Source organism: Microcaecilia unicolor, chromosome 8 (assembly GCF_901765095.1).
Source record: "Microcaecilia unicolor chromosome 8, aMicUni1.1, whole genome shotgun sequence".
Taxonomy (NCBI): domain Eukaryota; kingdom Metazoa; phylum Chordata; class Amphibia; order Gymnophiona; family Siphonopidae; genus Microcaecilia; species Microcaecilia unicolor.
This window is the reverse complement of record NC_044038.1, coordinates 74,181,451-74,201,558: the sequence shown is the minus strand read 5'-3', so window position 1 is coordinate 74,201,558 and position 20,108 is coordinate 74,181,451. Positions and strand designations below refer to the sequence as shown.

The window sequence follows — 20,108 nt, the reverse complement described above, 5'->3', positions numbered from 1 at the left end:
CTTCCCTTGACCCCAATATGTCTATCAATTCTGATCATTAGTCTGTCATAACCTTACTTTGTATTTGTTCATGCGGTATTGGTGACTGCCACTACTGTACCATGTAAGCCACATTGAGCCTGCAAATAGGTGGGAAAATGTGGGATACAAATGCTACAAATAAATAAATAAATAAACCGGAATTGGCGATCGCCAACACGGTACTATGTATGCCACATTGAGCCAGAAAAAAGGTGGGAAAATGTGGGATACAAATGCAATAAATAAATAAATAAATAAATAAAATTTGATCATGTTACGATCAGTGTTTCCCAGCAAATCCAACACCGTTACCTCTTGTGCCTTGCCCTGCATTCCACTAAGGACTAGATTTAAAATAGCTCCCCTTCTTGGACCAATTGCTCCAAGAAGCAGACATTTATTACTTCTAAGAATTTACCTCCCTAGCGCTCCCTAATGTAGCATTTATTCAGTCAACACTGGGATAACGGAAATCACCCATTATTATAATGTTGTCCAATCTGCCAGCTTTCCTAATTCTGTAAACATGCGTTCATCTGTCTATTCGTTCTGTCCTGGCGGACAGTAGTACAGCCCTGCCAGTATACTCTTTCCCTTCACACATGGAATTTCTATCTACAAGGATTCCACGCTGCTCTTTCATGTAGAATATTTATTTTGTTCGACTCAATTCCCTTTTTAACATATAGCGCAACCCCCCCTCCAATCTGATCCACTATCATTGTGATATAATTTGTACCCTGATAACAGTATCCCATTGATTGTTCTCCTTTCACAAGTCTCTGAGATGCTATTATATCTACCTCTTCATTTAGTGCTATATGCTCCAACTCTCCCATCTTACTGTGTTTTTTTTTCCTAGCATCTACAAGCTGCTTTGAAGTTGACGGTGATAATTTGCATCCTTTACAATGTTCTCCCATTAAACACTTCTGGCTTTCGTTCACCATTATTGAAATCCCTCTATTGGGATTCCCTAAATGTCCTGTTTCTCTAGTTATCTTAAGGGAAAGTACAAGAACAAATAGAAAATCTATTGCAGTACAAGAGAAGTACAAGAGAAGAAAGCCACAGAGAGAATCCCCCTTGTAGTGACATACAATCCAGAGCTAGAAAAATTTAGAAGAATCATAAAAGATCTACAGCCACTAGTCCAGGAGGATAAATTCCCGAAAGAGATATTCCCAGCCCTGTGCTGGCCTTCTGACAGTCACCTAAATTGAAACAGAAATTAGTGAAAAGTAAGCTCCCAATACAAGTTAAAAAAAAAAAAAAAAAAAAAAGAGAATGGCACACACCCCTGCAATATACCTAGCTGCAAACTGTACCAACACATCTCACAGGATCCCAACAGTCAATCACGTGGGAAAAATATTCAGCATATGTTTATTCCTCACATACTCTTCTTCAAATGTGGTATATATCATTCAATACAGAAAATGTGTGAAGAAGTGGAGTGGAGGAGTGGCCTAGTGGTTAGGGTGGTGGACTTTGGTCCTGGGGAACTGAGGAACTGAGTTCGATTCCCACTTCAGGCACAGGCAGCTCCTTGTGACTTTGGGCAAGTCACTTAACCCTCCATTGCCCCATGTAAGCCGCATTGAGCCTGCCATGAGTGGGAAAGCACGGGGTACAAATGTAACAAAAAAAAAAAAAAGAAGGGTGCTATATTGGAGAAACAAGCCAGATGCTAAAGACGAGACTCAATTTATATAGACATAATATTAAACATTCCAATGACAACCAGCATGTCACCTCTGTGGGACAGCACTTCACAAAACTATAACATTGCATCAGTGGTCTTATGGTGAGAATACTAAAAGGAAATTAAGACAATCAAGGAAAGTAAGGGGTCCTTTTACTAAGGCACGTAAGCGCCTACGTGCGTCAATTTGGAATTACAACAGCGGCAATTCCATTTTTTACGTATGTCCGATACGCACGGCAGAAAATATTTTTTTATGTTTCAACGGTTTTTATTGAAAACAGTGTACACTTTTATCAACATCAAATATTCAATACGTACAACCAGTCATGAATTCCCTTCTAATCAAACAGTTGTTCGGGCCTACTGTTTTCACTTTTTATTCTGTTTCTCCAACCCTCCCCCCCTTTCCCAGTTCCCCCCACCCCCAAAAATTCCCCTCTGTTAACCCTCCTATTCTCTCCCTCCCCACGGAAAACTCATAATCGTCCTAAAGAGGAATTGACCCACCTACAACTTCAATATAGTGTCTACAGCACATTAAGTACAAAACTCTTACCCTTAGCTGATAGGGTATCTATATATTTTCCCCAGATCTTCAAAACTGATTTTTTTCGTTTTGGGGATCCTCTGGCTTCTCTTGCCTCCCACATCAGCAGCTGGTGCACCATATTCCGCCAGTGCCAAAATTCTGGTACTGCCTCTGAAGTCCAGTTTTGAAGTATACATTTCTTTGCCAGAAGACACCCCTTATGAAAAAATAATGTTTCCTCTGAGGTATTTCCTCTGAACGACCCATATATATCCAGTAACATCTGTGAGGGGGTTCCTATTATTTCACAAGACAGCAGGTTTGACAGATAGGTGGCCACTCTGGACCAGAAGCCCTGTATGGCTTCACATCTCCAAAATGCGTGATAGAATGTGTTTTCTGCGGTTTTACATCACGAGCATATTGAATTTTGTGTTCCCCCAAATTTTGCTAATTGTACTTGTGTGAAGTAAGCTCTATGGAAGTACTCGAAAGGCACATTCCCGATATTGGGCTCCACTAACTAAGTTTGCAATACCCTTCACTTGTCTGTTAATGTCCCAGTTGGGGAGGGCTATTCCCAATCTTTCTCCCACCGTTCTTTAACTGTTTTCAAGTCTTTATTCATCCCCACTGACCCTAATGCCTTATACACATCAGAGACAGATGGTTCAGTATCTGAAATTTCCTCAAAGAATTCTTTCAACTTGGACCCCTGACTTTTGTCTCAATTTCTCCCCATCTAAAGAATGTATAAAGTGCTTCAGCTGGCAATAAGCAAAAGTGTCCCCCCCATTGCATCGGCTCCTTACCCAGCAGTTGCTCTTGCGGTTTTATCTGTAGAAAATATTTTTTTTTCTCTACCGCTTGGCGCTGAGCGTTAATTGGCAAGTGTACACATGCTGATGATTACTGCTCGGTTAGTGCATGAGACCTTACCACTAAGTCAATGGGTGGCAGTAAAGTCTCAGGTCAAAATGGACATGCCCAATTTTTATTTTGCCGAAGTCCATTTTCGCCCCCACCCAAAGGCCTTTTTGCAGGCACGCTGAAAAATGGACCTGAAGCGCCTACAACAGCACAGGCCATTTTTCGGCGCACCTTAGTAAAAGGACCCCCCCCTAAGACCTTTGAAGTCAAAATGATGAAATATTTCGACACCCACCAGACAGGTCTTAAAGATCTGGGCTTTTTATCCCACTATAAACCATAAAATTATATTGCTTTGTCACCCTCTTATCAGCCATCCATCCCTCCGTGCCTCTCACCCACCCTCTCCTGCGAGTGTCACTGGAATGCTTTTGTGTTTCGTTTATATATTCTGATATTTGCCAACATTTGCTTGTTTTCAGATCTGAAGGAGGGTTATCTACGAAAGCTATTTAAAAAATGTATTTAGTCCAATAAAAAAGGTATCATCTTATTTTCTTTTCTATGTTTTGATTTATTTCTGTTTAGTACCATGGCAAAAACCGAAATTGTGGTCATTTTGCAGCAGCGGGAAACCCACACGCTATAAATAGCGCATTGCCCCTTTTAGCACAGCTTAGGAAAAGGTCCTCAAGTTTCCTTTTTTTTTTTTTTTTGCTTTTTTTAATTTTAATACATTTTGCAAATTACAACAATGAAAAGAATTCATACATGAAACATTGCCATCAAAATGGAAAGAAAAAATCTGTTTTATTATAATCATATGTAGTTTTTCTTTGTTTTATAAATTGTATACACACAACAGTTTTTCTTTTGCAGATGCATCACTCTTTTACACAGTGGCACTACCAATTAGCGGTACACGGGACGCAAAGAAGCCCATTTAATTCACATTGGGTTTTTCGCATCCACGCATGCTAATCGGTAGTGCCACTTTGTAGGAGACCTTAGTCCTTTGTTCATATTTCATTAAAAGCATACAGTAAATTTGTTATCATTTTGGTTATGTTTGGCTATTGTCAATATTATATCATTATGCATCATTCTATATACTTCACATACATTACTTTCATCATTTTCTTTACAATCTATATTATATTAATCTTATTCTAGGATTGTTTTCATAATCATTTAAAATTGTTTTTGCACATAGAATGTATAAGTTTCTGCACACTGATTTTCATACCTTTATTGTTCTGTATTGTATTACTATGACTTTATATTGTTTTTTTAGTTACATAGCATTTCACTCCATTTGTTGCGTTGTGTTATACTTCCCTGCAGCCTGTGGGGAGCTGAGGACCCGGCGACTTTTTCCATCTGCTCTTGGTTGGGACCATCACTGGCCAGCCCTGTGGGTGACCTCATTTATAGGCACATAGTTAAAAGAACCAGGTGTGACACGCCAGAGAAGTAACAGCTGCTTCTGTCGCACCGACGGAGGAGCGCAACTGATGAGTCAGTTCTGCTCCTTAGAGTGCTCCTTTGAGTGCGCCTTTGTAGTGAATAGATAAGTAGGATTATTTTGTAATGGCTGCGATCAAAGTTATGGTGGGGCAGGGGAGATATGATGATTTGAGTAGGATTAGAGGTTGTAGGCAAGAAAGTCCTAGGAGTGACTGATTGTTTGGTGGATTCATCTCTATGACCTTGGAAGATGAGACTGGGTCTTTGTTGAAGGTTGCTTATGTTAATGCAAGATCTATTTGACAAAAAACAGAAACTTGATGTGTTATGTGTATCAGAGTCTTGGTTATTGAAAACAAATGTGGTTGTGGTTAGGCAATGTTGTCCAACAGGATATAAATGGGAATGGGCTTGCAGACATAGGAACTAGGGAGGGGGAGTTATTTTCTGGAGAGAATGTTTGAATTTTAAATTGGTATGTGTTGAGGTGAATGAATATGTGAATGTGTAGTGGTTAAGAGTGATGTGATTATTTTTTGTTTAGTATATTTTCCACCAGTTGTGTTAACCCTGGATTGTTCTTGTTTAATGCAGCTTTTATCAGAGATTGTTAGTGATTTTTCTAATCTCTGTTTGTTGGGTGATTTTAATTTTCCCTTTTTGTCTGATGATGTTTATTTGGGGTGGGGGGGCATCTGTTGTTTCATTTGAGGAGTGCATTTTCAATGTGTCAACTTGTAAATAAGGCAACCCATGTAGCAGACATGTGTTGGATTTGGTATTTTTTTCACCAATTTTGTAGGCTGGTTATTGAGTATACCTACGGTGGACTTTGTTAGTTTGGTCTGATCATTCACATATCTTTTGAATTATATTTACATAAAAGGAAAAAGAAGTGTGAGATGGCTCAAGAGAAGTTAGAGATTTGGCCATATTTTGAGGTGGATGATTTATGGGAAGTTTGGGCTTTGAATGTTGTAGCGACTAGGAGAGAGGTAAAGGAGATTAATGTCCATAGAGAACAGAAGCAGTATTGAAAGTGAGATGTGAGTTGCAGCAGGCTGAAATGAAGTGGCGTAAATCTAAGGATGTTGATGATTATGATAGGTATAAGATTTGTTTGTTGGAATATACCAGGCTGTGTGAAGGTTTGAGGAATATGCATTATCAACAGAAAATTGTAGGAGTTTTGAATAGACCCAGAGAGTTATATTTGCTGCACGGATATCAGTCTAGAGGAAATTTTGAGGGGCCGGATGCAGATATGTTTGCAAAATGTTTACATGAGAAGGTGGAGAGGTTGAAAATGATGGTACATCTTCAGGTTCAGCAAACAGTCTTGACTACAGTTTCAGTTGAGGATGCTCAGTGGTGTAATTTTGAGTTGGTGTATGATAGGGAAGTTGAAGCTATAGTAAGATCAGTTATGCCTACACGATCTTTGCGGGATCCCTGTTCATCAAGTATGCTGCGGGCATTGGCTGGGAAGGTTGGGGTGTTTGTGAATGAATCCCTGTGTGACGGTGTGTTTCTGGATTTTTGTAAGCAGGTGACAGTGAAATCATTGGTGAAGAATGCTGCACTAGATCCAAATGATTTGAGTAATTACCGGCCGACATCGACTGTTCCTTTCTTGGGTAAAAGTCTTGAGAAAAATGTGTTAAAACAGTTTGAAGAATTTGAAGATACAATAGGTGGTTAAGACCCAATTTAGTATGGAATTAGGTGGGCACATGGTGTCGAGATGTTGATTTCAACTGTGGATTGTCTAAACAGAAAAATAGATGGTAACATTTGTTTTTGTTTGGTCTCTTTGGATGTGTCGGGGGCGTTTGACTGTGAATTTGGATTTGTTGCTGCATAGATTGCAGGAGTTAGGAATAGGTGGGAAGGTTCTACGATGGTTTACATATTTTCAGGGATGATCAATGGTTGTGAGGAGTGGTTCGTAGGTTTCAGCTTCAGTAGAGGTTGATTGTGGGGTACCCCAAGGATCTACTTTGTCAGAGTTATTGTTGAATGTATTTTTGTCGCCATTGGGCAAGATGTTTCAGGAATTAGAAATTCTTTATCGATTTTATGCAGACAATATTCAATTTTTCTTCCTGGTAGTGTCATGGAGAGATGGTTGAACTGTCACAGAAGAAAATCCTGGAGCAGGACCGCGATGGACTGGAAAAAGTACAAATGATAGTGGAGTGGATACAGCATCATTTACAGAAGAGAGTGTGTATGAACAACTTGTAAAGCTAAAGGTGGACAAAGCCATGGGACCGGACGGGATCCACCCCAGGATATTAAGGGAGCTCAGAGAGGTCCTGGCGGGTCCTCTTAAAGATTTGTTAATAAATCCTTGGAGACGGGAGATGTTCCGAGGGATTGGAGAATGGCGGAGGTGGTCCCTCTTCACAAAAGTGGTGATAGGGAAGTAGCTGGAAACTACAGGCCGGTAAGCCTCACTTCGGTTATTGGAAAAGTAATGGAAGCGATGCTGAAGGAAAGGATAGTGAATTTCCTGGAAGCCAATAAGTTGCAAGATCCGAGACAACATGGTTTTACCAAAGGGAAATCGTGCCAAACGAATCTCATTGAGTTTTTTGATTGGGTGACTGGAGAATTGAATCAGGGACGAGCTATGGACGTAATCTACTTAGATTTCAGCAAAGCTTTTGACGCGGTTCCCCACAGGAGGCTTTTAAATAAACTGGATGGGCTGAAGATAGGACCTAAAGTGGTGAACTGGATTAGGAACTGGTTGACGGACAGAGGGCGGTGGTGAATGGAGTTAGCTCGGAGGAGGGAAAGGTGAGTAGTGGAGTGCCTCAAGGATTGGTGCTGGGGCCGATTCTGTTCAATATATTTGTGAGTGACCTTGCCGAAGGGTTAGAAGGTAAAGTTTGCCTATTTGCGGATGATACTAAGATCTGTAACAGAGTGGACACCCCGGAGGGAGTGGAAAACATGAAAAAGGATTTGAAGAAGCTAGAACAATGGTCTAAGGTCTGGCAATTAAAATTCAATGCGAAGAAATGCAAAGTGATGCACTTAGGGAATAGAAATCCACGGGAGACGTATGTGTTAGGTGGCGAGAGTCTGATAGGTTCAGACGGGGAGAGGGACCTTGGGGTGATAGTATCTGAGGATTTGAAGGTGACGAAACAGTTGTGACAAGGCGGTGGCTGTATCTAGAAGGTTGTTGGGCTGTATAGAGAGAGGTGTGACCAGCAGAAGAAAGGGGGTGTTGATGCCTCTGTATAAGTCGTTGGTGAGGCCCCATCTAGAGTATTGTGTTCAGTTTTGGAGGCTGTATCTTGCTACGGATATAAAAAGAATCGAAGTGGTGCAAAGAAAAGCTACGAGAATGGTATGGGATTTGCGTAACAAGACGTATGAGGAGAGACATGCTGACCTGAACATGTATACCCTGGAGGAAAGGAGAAACAGGGGTGATATGATACAGATGTTTAAATATTTGAAAGGTATTAATCCGCAAACGAACCTTTTCCGGAGATACGAAGGCGGTAGAACGAGAGGACATGAAATGAGATTGAAGGGGGGCAGACTCAAGAAAAATGTCAGGAAGTATTTCTTCACGGAGAGAGTGGTGGATGCTTGGAATGCCCTCCCGCGGGAGGTGGTGGAGAGGAAAACGGTAACGGAATTCAAACATGCGTGGGATAAACATAAAGGAATCCTGTTCAGAAGGAAAGGATCCTCAGGAGCTTAACCGAGATTGGATAGCAGAGCCGGTAGTGGGAGGCGGGGCTGGAGGTTGGGAGGCGGGGATAGTCCGGGGCAGACTTATACGGTCTGTGCCAGAGCCAGTGGTGGGAGGCGGGACTGGAGGCTGGGAGGCAGGGATAGCGCTGGGCAGACTTATACGATCTGTGCCAGAGCCGGTGGTGGGAGGCAGGGCTAGTGCTGGGCAGACTTATAAGGTCTATGCCAGAGCCAGTGGCTGGGAGGCGGGGCTAGTGCTGGGCAGACTTATACGGTCTGTGCCCTGAAGAGCACAGGTACAAATCAAAGTAGGGTATACACAAAAGTAGCACACATGAGTTGTCTTGTTGGGCAGACTGGATGGACCGTGCAGGTCTTTTTCTGCCGTCATCTACTACGTTACTATGTTACTATGTATGGAAGAGGTAAAGAGATGGATGAGTGAGCATGGATTAGTTTTAAATGTGGCAAAAATGGAGGTGATTGTGGTTAACGAAGACCTGATGGAATGGCCTGATACTATTTGCTTGGATGATATGTGTGTCCCGGTTAGGAAAGAGATGAAATTGCTGGGGGTAATTTTGGACAATAAGGTGACAATGAAGCCTCAAGGTTGCCAATGTGGTACAAGTTGCCTTTAAATATTTGCATAGGTTATATAGATTGAAACCTATGATTTCTGGGTATGATTTTTGATGTATAATCCATGGTTTTGGTGTGCTTGGACTACTACAATGCTTTGTATAATGGTATGTCTTTGAGTATTAAAGCATTGCAGGTAGTACAGAATGCAGCAGCTAGAGCAATAATGGAGGTGGCAAAATTTTCCCATGTGACGCCTATGCTTCAGAAATTACATTGGCACCTGTTTTGCAGAGAATTCAATTTAAGGTGTTGACAGTTATGCATCAAGTTTTATTCGTTGCTGCACCATTATATTTAAAGCAGATTTTGACTGTTTACCATCAAAGGCTTGCACTGAAGTCTGACTCCACTATGCAATAATCAACTGATGTATTGATACAGCTGCATTATAAAGATAAATGAGCTTTGGCCTTTACTCCTGCTGGAACTTTATTGTGGAATGCACTGTCTGGTCAGCTCCGCCAGTGTGTTAAACAAGACACATTTTAGGAAGTTATTGAAAACTCAATTGTTTGTATCTGTATTTTCATAATTATATGAAGAGAGACTCTTTTGCAGGTAGTTTGTATATGTTTTATGGACATGTGAATGAATGTTCTTTTGTACATCACCTAGTCATAAGTGGTATAAAAATTAAAAAAAAAAAAAAAAAAAATATATATATATATATATATAGAGAGAGAGAGAGAGAGAGAGAGAGATTGACTATATACACTCATTTGGAATGGTATTGTATTATAACATTTATAACCTGCACTTTCCCACTTGTCAGCAGGCTCAATGCGGCTTACATAATATAGCAAATTTACAAGATAAAGCAAATATGTTTAGTATGTTCCAGATAGATAGATAGATGTGAGGAAACCGTGGGTTTCTAAGTCTGAAAACAGTATTATTTCATGAAATGTATTTCTCCTAATTGGCCAGCATGTGGCACTTGTTTTGAGTTTTAAAACTGTTGCAGAAAAAAGTCTCTTTTTTCCAGTTTAAGCTGCAGTATCATTGGCCAGATACTTTCAAAGATGATGCCCTGGGGCTCTGATTGGCCCTGGACTTCAAATCTAGCTAGGAAGTACTGGATTTTTCTTTAATCTCGGTGTGGCGGTACAGAGCAGAAACATCTCTGTCCTGAGATCCTGTTCAAGGCTTGTGAACAGATAAGTTCCTGAACTCCCCAGGTGCTACCCAAGTGTTATAAAGTTTTACTATTAATCCTTGTTTTGGTTATCTGTTGTTGCTTGCTGTACTTTTCAAATGTTCACTGTTCAACTTTTTCATGATAAACCTAAAATTTATTAGTTCTGCTTTCCTGGACTATGAATCCTGATTTGTGTTTTTGGGTCTGTGGGTGCTTCCTGGAAGCTGTGGGACCTGGCCCCAGTGTCTTAGAAAACTTGAGTAGGAGACTAGCCCAAAGATGAGTGGGATCCAGCCGGTGGGAAGAGGGTGCTAGTATAGAGCATGAGCCCAGGTGTAGGCGAGTCTGGGCAGTGCTGGGCAGACCCATCAAGGTGGCACAGGGTAACCCCAGGCAGGTGCTAGGCATTTCATGACAATACACATTTACACCCGTCTGGAATGGTATCTCTTTTAAATACTTGGATTGCTTATATATGTTCTTTACATTGTATTTACATATTTGTTTTGTTTTTTGTTGGTTATGGTTATAGATTTGTTGACTCCTGAGGCAGGTGCCTTTGCAAATCTGTGTCATATCTGTCCAATAAATTTGTTTTTTTACCCTTGAAGAAATAGGAGTCTGACCAATAAGTTTGTTTTTTACCCTTGTGCTGGAATTTTATTGGGCCTCCCCTACTCTCTTTGGGATTTGAGCTACTCTGTAGGGTGATTTTCTTCTTTTTTTGTTTTCTTTTGAGCTCAGAGAAAAGCCAGAGGAACTGTGCTCCAATTCTGAGCAATCAGAAGCTGGACCAGGTGGCAGGTATGGGTTTTGGCCCCAAGTGTGTGCTGCTTATGCACTAGGCCTTCTACTTTAAGCAGGGCCTGGGAAAGGGGGGCAAGTAGTAGTGGCGTAGCAAGGGCGGGGCGGTGGGGGCAGTCCGCCCCGGGTGCCAGCGGGTGGGGGTGCTCCGTCGAGAGCCGACAGCTCTCGTCTTCTGCCACCACCCTGCCTTTTTAAAAAAAAATCCATGCAGTGATGCAGGCAGCGTCTCGCGTCTGCCCTGCGTGTGCTGTGAAAGGGAAAATCGCCTCACTGGCGTCGGGCCTTCCCTTGCTGTGTCCGCCCTCGAGGAAATAGGAAGGTTACCTCAGAAGAGGGCGGGACACAGCGAGGGAAAGCCCGATGCCAGCGAGGCGATTTTCCCTTTCACAGCACACGCAGGGCAGACGCGAGGCGCTGCCTGCGTCACTGCATGGATTAAAAAAAAAAAAAAAGGCAGGGTGGTGGAAGGAGAACAGGGCTCTGTCGGCTCTCGTCGTGGGGAGGGCTCAGATGGGAGAGGGGGAGTTCAGAGGGGAGAAGGGGATTGGGTAGGAGTGGGGGAGCTCAGAGGGGAGAAGGAGATTGGAGAGGGGAGAAGGGGTCTGAATCTGGAACTGGGGTCTGACAAGGGGGCACGAGGGAAAATGAGTCCATGCCTGGGGCAGGTGGGAGAATGGGTCTGGGGCTGAAAAGGGGGGATGCAAGGCATGTGGAGGACGAAGGGGGCTGAAACTGGGGGCTGAAAAGGAGGGTAGTTGGGATAAGGGGCAAGTACTGGAACTGGGGGCTGAAAAGAGGGGGCAGAGAGAGAGGGGACAGACCCTGGATGGAAGGGGGGAGCGTGAGGGAGGGCAGACCTTGGATGGATGGGAGAGGGAGGGCAGACGGACTGAAGGGGCAGAGAGAAAGGGCAAATGGTGGGTGGAAGGGGGAGAGAGAAAGAGGGCAGACTAGGGCAATGGTGGATGGAAGGGGCAGAGATAGAGGGCAGATGTGGATGGAAAGAAGAGAGAGGGCAGATGTTGATGGAAGGGGAAAGAGAGAGATGGCAGACTGGGGCAGATGGTGGATGGAAGGGGCAGAAATAGAGGGCAGATGTGGATGGAAGGAACATTAGAGAGGGCAGACAGTGGATGGAAGGGACATTAGAGAGGGCAGACACTGGATGGCAGAAAGAGAGCAAAGACAGATGCTGGATGGAAGGAAGACAGTGAAAAGAAGACGAGGAAAGCAGAAACCAGAGACAACAAACTGTAAATAAAATATATTTTTTTATTTTTTTGCTTCAGGATATAGTATTGTAGCTGTGTTAATAAATGTTTATAAACAGAACATGTAAATAAGGTAATCTATTTATTGGACTAATTTTAATACATTTTGACTTAACTTTCAGAGAACAAAACCCCCTTCCTCAGGTCAGGATAGGATACTGTAACAGCACTATACTGTATTGACCTGAGGAAGGAGATTTTGGCCTCTGGAAGCTAAATGTATTAGTCCAATAAAATGGTATTATTTTATTTTCTGTATTTGTTTTATTTCTACTTGTTAATTTGTAAAGTGGTGATTGGTATTTGTTAGTTATTTCAAATTTACATCTGCTGTCTTTATATTTTGCACAGTACTTGGGGACATTTTCTGTTTCTGTGGTGTTGCATTGTATGCAGAGTCTGGCATCAGGGGTTCAGTTTAATTTTTGTCTAAATAGAAAGTTTATGATTATTTATTCTATAGTGGATAGGGTGTATCTGTGTTTGTGAAAAAGACATGGCTTTCGGTTGGCATTGACTGTGCAGGATCGACGATCTGTACTAATCTGTCTGTTTTCGTTTTACAATAGGTGAATTGATGTTCTAGTGCTCACTGTAGTGTTTAAGATGCTTTCCTTTTCCTTGTGTGACTCGTACAAATTACTGCTTATGGTATGGTAGAATTGCTCTATAGGTCCTGAGTGTTTTGTATTCTCGGTATGCCTAGTACTGGATTGGGGGGGGGGGGGGGGGGGTGTTAAAAAATGACCGGCCCCGGGTGTCAACTACCCTAGCTACGCCACTGGCAAGTAGGACCGTTGGCTCTGGTTTCCCAGCTCAGGGAGGTCTCACTGATGGCAAAAAGGCCTAGGCTAGGCTCATATAAGAGGGAAGCCTGAAAGATACAGGATCCAAGCTTTGAAGGATTACCTTAACCCTCGGGGAGTCCTCTGGGACTTTAGCACACTTTGGAGAGGAGCTTCCTGATGAAGATGCTACAATGAAGATGCTAGGAAGATATACATATTTTATAGGGACAATTTCTCAAGTGCTGAAGATTTTGAAAGACTAGCCTGCAGAGGTCTCAAAATCAGAGGATCCATTCCTTAAAGGGATAATGAAGCTGGTGTTATAATTGTGGTCAGAACCCCTCAAACTTACCTTTTTCCTGGGGGTCAGCTTCTTAGCTGACTTCTGTTTCTTTTGTCTGTCCTTTCTGAGCTAGCTCTCTCTCTCTCTCTCTATGCTGGCAGCTTCCAGCAGCATGCCTCTTAATTGTTTCACTTTACTACAGCTGTGTGTGTGGACTGAGTTAGCTCTACCTCTCTTTGGGTGTACTGGCTTCAAGTGCTTCATGGTGCTGCACTGGTGTGGGCTGGGCCTCTCTGGGTTTCAGTGCGCTGTCTGCCTGGGTCTAGGGACATCATCAGGGAGGGCCTTGATAAGGAAGTAGTGTTCTTCCCTTCAGGGCCTTTGCAACATTTGCTTTAGGTAGGGTGGTGCAGTGTGCACTTCTGACTTTGTGTCTAGTTTCCCTGCTTGCTTTTGCTAAAGATCCAGGTTAGTGTTAGTGCAGTGTGCACTGGTGACTGTGTGTTTAGCTTTCCTCCTTTTCCCTTGTGGTTCCCCTGCTTTTCCCTCTTGGTGCTTTGGAAGCACTGCTGTGTGTAGGGCTTTGGAAGCTCTGTTGCTGACAGAAGTACTTCAGGGTTTGGTGTTGTTAGGAACACTGCAGATTTTGCTGTTAGAAGTACTTCTGGTGTTTGTGCTGTTGGGAGCATTGCTGTCTTTGCTGTTTGTGTTTGTTGCTTTGGAAGCATTTTTGGCTTACATGTTTAGCTTCCCTGTTTTTTTTCCCTTGTGGCTCCCCTGTCTTCCCTTTTAGTGCTAGGAGCTCTTCTGGTTGTTTGGTGCGTGGGAGCACCTTAGTTAGTTTAGAGTTGTAGAGCTTCTGTAGCTTGGTGCTCAGAGCACCTGTGTTAGGTCTGCTGGTGCTTAGGAAGCACCTTTATTAGCTTATGTGTTTAGCTTCCATGCCTTTCCCTTGTAACTCCCCTGCTTTTCCTTTTGGTGCTGTGAGAAGCACTCCTGTTAGGTCAGTGCCTAGGGGCACTCCTGTTAGTATAAGGCTTAGGAAGTCCTTTTGTTAGTTTACTATTAAGAACACTTCTGTTGGTTTAGGGCTTGGGAGCACTTAGGTCAGTTTAGGATTTAGGAGTACTTCTGTTTCCAGTCCTGGTCCCTGTGTCATCCGGTATCCTCAAACCCAAGGGCTCAACCTTTGGGGGGCAGTGGCTAAGTGCAGGTGAAGCTGTACGGACCAGTCCAGTGTGTTCCAGTCCGGTGTGCTCCAGTCCAGTGTGTTCCGGTCCGGTGTGTGTTCCAGTCCGGTGTGCTCCAGTCCAGTGTGTTCCGGTCCGGTGTGCTCCAGTCCAGTGTGTTCCGGTCCGGTGTGTGCCAGTCCAGTGTTCCAGACCTGTGTCCTCCAATCCGGGGGATTCCAGTCCTTGTGTTCCGGCTCGCTGGGCGGTGCCTGCAGTCCTTGCCGGTGCGCTTGCCTGCTGCTGCCGCTCCTCAGCAGCAGCCCAAGGGCTCACGTTTGCTCCAGAGCCTGGCCCCGCGGGCTATGAACCTGAGAACCTGACAGCTGGCCAAGGCCTTCCCTGTTCATACGGCAATCAAGGACATGATTGCAGCAGAATAGGCATGCCAGATGTGAGTCTGAAGGTGGGGAGGTCTATGGCTAGACTGTCTGCTACTAGTTTATTTTTTTTATTTTTTGTTACATTTGTACCCCGCGCTTTCCCACTCATGGCAGGCTCAATGCGGCAGGCAATGGAGGGTTAAGTGACTTGCCCAGAGTCACAAGGAGCTGCCTGTGCGGGGAATCGAACTCAGTTCCTCAGGACCAAAGTCCACCACCCTAACCACTAGGCCACTCCTCCACTTGAGGAAAGATTGTGGTTTCCCAAGCCAGATGCCTTGGTATCAGCGGTAGCCAGGATTATGTCTATCCTGGTGGAAGAGGACACAGCTCTCATCTGCAAGATCAACTAATGGAATTAATGTTGAAACAGTTGTTTGAGGTTTCAACACGGACTTCGGTAGTGATCTATGGGAGCTATTTAGATAGCACCCCTTTCCACTGGGCTCAGCAGTTACAAGAGGGGTCTTTGGTAGGACCTTCAGAAGGAGTCTCAAAGGTAGTGTACTTCTCTGGTGGGATGTCTTATATGACCTTATCTGGACATTTTCTAAGAATATAACCATGGCAGTGTCTGTGTGCTAATTTCTGTGTCTCAGATTCTGGTCAGTAGATATAACTTTGAAGATATGACTCAGTAAACTCCCCTTTAGAGGGAAACTATAGTTTGGAATGGATTTGAAAAAACTTGTGAAGAATCTGGGGGAAAGACAGTACCAAGGGTTCCGAAGATCAGCCTCGAGGAGCAAGCTGTTTCTCGACAGCAAATGGCTGCTTAGGGAGGCTGTGGAGGAGTGGCCTAGTGGTTAGGGTGGTGGACCTTGGTCCTGGGGAACTGAGGAACTGAGTTCGATTCCCACTTCAGGCACAGGCAAGTCACTTAACCCTCCATTGCCCCATGTAAGTCGCATTGAGCCTGCCATGAGTGGGAAAGCGTGGGGTACAAATGTAACAAAAAAAAAAAAAGTATTGCCTGAGAAAGAAGGCTATTTCCAAATAGTAGCTTTCCCCTGAAAGATTCCTATATGGAAAGAGAATGGAAGCAAAACAAAAAGCAGTGCTTAGACAGTAACTCCAGTAATTGGGAAATAAGGCCAGTGCAGGGCAGATTTCTATGTTCTGTGCCCCAATTATGAATAGACAAATCTGGATGAGCTGGAGTAGGCTTCAATGGTAACTCCAGTAGTTGGGGAGCATGCCCAGTGTCTGGCAAAACCTGTGCCCTGAAAATGGCAAGGACATATCAAGATCAAGAATATATGTTACATTGCAACATATACTTATATTTATCTTATTGAGAAGACTGGATGGACCGTGCAGGTCTATCTGCCATCACCTACTATGTTCCCAGAGGAATAGGTTTCTATCCAGACAACAAAGCCTTTCATAGGGACTGCAGAGGAGGTCAGGAACTGGAGTCAGGGGCACAGAAGGTGCCTATAGTGTGCAATGAGGCTTGGTGGGTTCACTTTCTGGTTCCTCCGGTGGGCAGTTCCCCGAGTTGGTTCTACCACAGATGGGCCTAGATAACCTCAGACACAATAGTCTTCAAAGTCATCTGCCACAGTTACTACCCTGAAGTTCACGGGCCTCTTTCAGACATTTTTATGGGGTTCCTTTGATCTCCTCCCCCCAAAGGCAGCACCAATCAAGTCAACACTAGAGAGGCTGCTATGATTAAAGGCAGTCAGGCAGGAACTCCATGCACTGCGCTGGTTCCAATCTGCTCTTGTTGAAACTGACTATCCAACCTAGGGACTATAGCAACTGAGCCATATGGGCCATAGCTTCTTGACTCTCCTCTTATTTTTACTTTGATCAGCCTAAATACAGATGAACTAAGATCCCCTGTCTAAGTAAAACTGCTGCCACTATTACCATGACCTTGGAACAGGTTGAAAGAGCTGCTGCTAGAACAAAAGGCATTGCCTAAAATTGGTGGTGCTGACCTAGAATGGCAAATCTTAGGTACCTCTGATGAGGACCCCAAAAGAGGATGTGTAAATATGCCTTCTTCAGATCTAGAGTTCTGAGGAACACTCCTGCACTCACCGCAACTATAACTGATCACAGAGTTTCCATTTGGAAGTGCAAAACTTTGAGAGCTCGATTGACCAATTTCAAGTCGAGGATCGGGCAATAAGGAGCCTTCTTTCTTTGGCACCATGAAATAGAGTATCTTCCAATTCCTTGTCATTGGTCTGGGTCAGAATCTACTGCTCTCATAAGAACATAAGCACGGCCATACTGGGAAAAGACCAAGGGTCCATCAAGCCCAGCATCCTGTCTCTGACAGTGGCCAATACAGGCCTCAAGAACCTGGCAAGAACCCAAAAGCAAAACAAAAATTTGAATTAATAATGTTCAATGGACTTTTCCTTCAGGAATCTGTCCAAACCCCCTTTAAACTCAGCAATGCCAACTGCTGTCACTACATTTTCCGGCAACCAGTTCCAGAGTCTAACTACGCGCTGAGTAAAGAAAAATTTTCTCCTATTTGTTTTAAATCTACCACATTCTATCTTCATCTTATATCCCCTGGTTCTATCATTGTTAGAAAGTGTAAACAACGCTTCACATCTGTTCGCTCCATTCCACTCATTATCTTGTAGACTTCTATCATATCATCCTTCAGCCGCCCCTTCTCCAAGCTGAAGAGCCCTAACCGTCTTAGCCTTTCCTCAAGATGAGTAACCTCTCCAAGATGGACCCGACAGCTTTCCTTTTGGAGGAAGCATGACAAGGAAAGACTATTATAAGTGTCTGTGAGATGGTGGGAAAATTCCAACTTTAACCCTCTCTCCTCAGGACATCCCTTCCAGACCCCACTGGTCAGCAGTAATCTGGGTCCACTCTAAGGTGTATAGCCAGCTCCTTATCCATCCCATTGAGGAAGTCTTCACTGTGAAGATCCGGAGGTTCCCAATGACTTGCGGTCAAATTGAAAGGAGGCTGTCTTGCTCTGGAAACAGGAATGTTGTGAATGAACTGACCTGCCAGAACAGCACCTCCTTGCCCCTCAGAACTTGGACCAATTGAGAATCCTAATAGGAATCTCACAACTTGTTCTCTGGAAGTCTGTGTTTTTGACTCTCCAAGATCTTTTACTAAGGGGCTCATTTTCAAAGCACTTAGACTTACAAAGTTCCACAGGTTCCTATGAACTTTGTAAGTCTACATGCTTTGAAAATACACCTCTATGTCTTCTTCAAAAAGCAGCTTCCCTCAGAAGGGGAGTCTACTAAATCTTGTTTTAGAGGCCACCAATCTCACAGCCAGTGGAGTCTTCCAGTCGAAACAGGTAACGCCACAGACCTGGCCGATCTCCTAACCAAATTGTAAGGTGTCAGCCACATACACCATGCTGGATTCTAATTGGGATGCCCCTACAGGGTCTTTTTGTTACGATGCTTCTGCTAATCGCTGAATCAGGCCACTATACAGTCCCTGAGAACAAGAAAAGTTTTTCCATAAGAATAATTTCTGGGGGAAACCCCCTGTGGAATGCACAGAAGATGGAGCCTCTCCTTCCCAATCCTGCTCTTGTAAAAGCTGAGCTTTAAAAAGCCTCCTCATAAGATGGTAGAGGAGTGACTAACAATAACTGCTCTGTGCCCTCTTCTCTGGCAATTCTGTGAGACACACTGGTGTCTTAGTTGAGAGAACTGGCACATGCTGCGTAATGGTATCTGCCTTTGCTCAAGCAGTTCTCCCCAGCAATCATCACAATGCCCAGAGGAACTGTGAACTCAACAGCTACAGTGGAAGTACCTTTCTGTTGCTTCCATCAGAGCCTCCACATCTTTGATCAGTACATTGCAACTACAACCCAACTTCCACACAGCTGTTTTTAACTCCTGCCGGAGCTTGTGAGCTGTAAGTACAAATTCCGCTCCTGACGCAAATCAGCTAAGGCGGAACTCTGTGGCCTTTGAGTGGCAGTACCAGCCAACAAACCATGGTCTGTGCTTACAGTGTAGTAATGCAATTCACACTCCCTTTGGGCTAAAGAAACCTATACAACCCCGCCAAATTCCCACATCATTCTCTTCATACTGTTGAGAATTACTCATGCCCTTCAAGACAAGTGTTGTTCCCGACACAAAGCTTCTTCTGGGGGATTCAGGAGCTCCCTCCCATCACTGTTCACCTCTGTAGCCTGAAATTCTTCTTTTTAAACACTCCCCAAAGTAAAAGTAATAAAGACAAAAGACTCCAACTCCACTAGATTTTAAAAAGGGCAGGAGATATGGAGGTGGGGAGGGACCTGGACTCTTCCAAGGATCAAAAGTCTGGGTTCCCTGAATTCTTGCCCTGTCAGCTGAGCTCAACTGGTGATAAGTTGTTCAGCTGGGCCTAGGAGCTATGCTATCAGCTTAGTCCTGCAAGAGCAGTCTGTCTCCATCTGTTGGAGACAGAACACTGATGGGTTGTGGCTGTGCAGCACCCTTTATAGCACAGAACTCAGAGTCTGTCTCCATCTGCTGGCTGACACAACCCATGCATTCTAGACTGGGCTGATAGGATGAAGAGAGACAGATATTTATTTAAATACTAGTAAAAAAGGCCCATTTCTGACACAAATGAAATGGGCGCTAGCAAGGTTTTCCTTGGAGTGTGTATGTGAGAGTGACTGTGTGAGAGAGAGAGTGAATGTGCGAGTGTGTGTGTGTGAGAGAGAGTGAGTCTGGGTGTGAGTGTGTCTGTGAGAGAGTGTGTGTGTGAGAATGAGAGTGCGTGCAAGTGCATATGTGAGACACAGTGTGAGAGATATGTGAGACACAGTGTGAGAGACAGTGTGTTTCACAGATACAGTGTGTGCGAGAGAGTGTGTGTGAGACACAGACTCTCTGTGAGACTGAGTGTATGAGACCAAGAGAGTGTGTGAGTGACTGTGTAACACATAGAGTGAATGGGATACAGTGTGAGACATAGGAGTGTGTGAGAGACACTGTGTGAGAGAGAAAGACATTGACTATGAGAGAGAGAGAGTATGTGTGTGACAGAGATACCTCCCCCCCTCCCTCTCTCTGGTGTCAGCCCCCCCCCCCCCCCCCTCTCTCTCTGGTGTCTGAGCTGTGCAGGACGCTGAGCTCTGGCTGTGCTTCAAGGAACTGACCAATCCTATTTAATAGAATGCACCTCCAACATTCTGAAGCCGAGAAACCTCGTGTGGTTGGTCACTTCTGCTTGTGTAGAACCCGGAAGTATGTGATGTCAATTCAGGAGATGGATACAGAGAGCAGGAA

The 20,108-nt window shown here is 44.0% G+C and overlaps 1 protein-coding gene across 2 annotated transcripts in view; it reads right to left on the bottom strand.

Moving 5' to 3' along the window:
* XRCC1 (X-ray repair cross complementing 1) overlaps positions 1–20,108 on the bottom strand; it is a 204,668-nt gene that overhangs the window by 51,227 nt on the left and 133,333 nt on the right. The gene's annotated exons all lie outside the window — the stretch shown is intronic.